This window comes from Trichechus manatus, unplaced genomic scaffold (genome assembly GCF_000243295.1).
Source record: "Trichechus manatus latirostris isolate Lorelei unplaced genomic scaffold, TriManLat1.0 scaffold00091, whole genome shotgun sequence".
Classification (NCBI taxonomy): Eukaryota; Metazoa; Chordata; class Mammalia; order Sirenia; family Trichechidae; genus Trichechus; species Trichechus manatus.
Window position 1 is genome coordinate 242,378 of NW_004444027.1, and position 1,896 is coordinate 244,273.

Consider the following 1,896-nt stretch of genomic DNA (forward strand, 5'->3'; position numbering starts at 1 on the left):
TTGCTTCCACTTGGGAACATCATTGGACATCATCCCAACACCCCTCATGTTGGCAGCAATCTGCCTGCCTTTCACATTAGGCAGAGGATCAACCTAGAGTTTGTTGATTCCCATGGGAATAGAATCCATCTCAGCTTCCCATTGGGCCTGCTTGAGTTCCCAACTTTCTCTAGCCAAGGCACTCTGCATCATGGCTGCTTGGGAGAGGGAGCCATCTGGATTCTGAATGATTTTAAGGGAGCTTATGTCCATGCTTTGCTTGGTGTGCCTCTCAGGAATGGAGGCTTTTCCTCAACCAGTTCCATCTCAAGGTCCTCATCTTCTTCATCAACCACCTTACGGAGAATGCGGTGTCTTCATCAAAGTCTGGAAACTCTTCTTTAGAAAGGACATTGGCAGCAATCATCTGTTTGATGTCCCACTTCTCAGAGTCTGAGATGTGGGTGAGGTACTTGTGCTCCAGCGAGTCATCCTCTATTTCAGAGGCACAGAGGAGGGAGAGGTGAGTGGGTCTGTCAGGATTCCACATTGAGGTCTCCTCATTGCTGCCCCCAACAAGATTTCGTCGTCGATTTTGTTTCAGATCTTCTCCAGTCTCTTGATCCACATCCTTCATGCTCAGACTGGTCTTGGTCCCCATGAAGGACAACACTTTGACCCTCTGGCCTTTGCTCACCCCATCAGGCACACTGGCCACGCGGACTTCCTGCTGGAGCTCAGACAAGTGCACTAGTCCTTCTCATGGCTTCCTTAGTCCCTGCAGCTGTGCAAAGCAACCGAACTGCATAATGCTGGTAACTTTGCCATTGTAAATGTCCCCGCTGGCGAGCTCCTTAGGGGGAGGGCAGTTCGTATGCGTATCCTGCCATCTGTCCAGATTCCTCTCCCCATACCTGTTTTGCTCCTTGTGGTCTCTGGGAGGACTCTGCTTTCTGCTCCTGGACTGATATCTATTCCTCCTCTGGGTCCAGAAATGTAATGGAGAATGGGACCGGCGTCTCCGCTTATGGTCTCTATCACGGTCTGGCTCTCACTCTCGGTCTCTTTCTCGGTTCTGCTTCTTCTTCTTTGTCCTGTCCAGGTGCTCAGCGTCTCTGTGCTTCTCCCGGCCTGCTGCGCCAGGCATTAAGGCTTCCAGTTCTTTGAGAACCTCCACAGTGACTTTCATATCGTCCTCACCTAACGTGTTCCCAACAGAAGAGTTGTCTGGTTGGCAATGGAGTGAAAAGAGTTTCTTCAGCTTTCCATTTTCGATTTTGTGTTTAACAAGTGGATCTTTGCTAGTAGAAGGCTTTGCTGGAAGCCCCATGGTTTGTTTAAGATGCAGCAAGTTGTTAATAAGAGAATGCGTGAATTCTGGGCCATGTTTAACCAGAGAAGCCTTAAAAGTATCAAAGGTGGTATTATTCTCAGCAAGACCGATCACAAATTCGGCCAGATCCTTGTCGTTGATCCCCAAATGATTGTCCAGCTCAGTACAAACCTTTCACACCAATGATAAATACTTGAGTTTGGCGAGTTCTTCTGCTGGGCCTGGGGCCACCTGGGTTAAGGCTGCCGCCTAAGGCCTTTCTGCCTCCGCCCGGCTTCTGTTTCCATTTCCAATTCGCAGATAGATGGATACTGGAAACAGTCCGTGGTGCAGCTTTATCTAGGCTCATTCCCTGCACCAGGTCCAGGACATCTGCAAGCAGATGTTAGACATAATGGACACACACAAGCTGGATGTAGTCACGCTATATACAATGGGACGAAGTACTTTCTGGTGCTGCATCATACTCACAATCATTGTTATGCTTGAGCTCATTGTTGTAGCCACTGTGTCAATCCATCTCATTGAAGGTCTTCCTCTTTTTCGCTGACCCTCTACTTTACCAAGCATGATGTCCTTCTCCA

At 48.8% G+C, this 1,896-nt stretch overlaps 1 pseudogene; it reads right to left on the reverse strand.

The window, feature by feature from the left end:
- The window catches only part of LOC101342182 (ATP-dependent RNA helicase DHX8-like), a 3,945-nt pseudogene extending 2,621 nt beyond the window's left edge, over positions 1-1,324 (reverse strand).
- Positions 1,325-1,896: the final 572 nt, after the last annotated feature.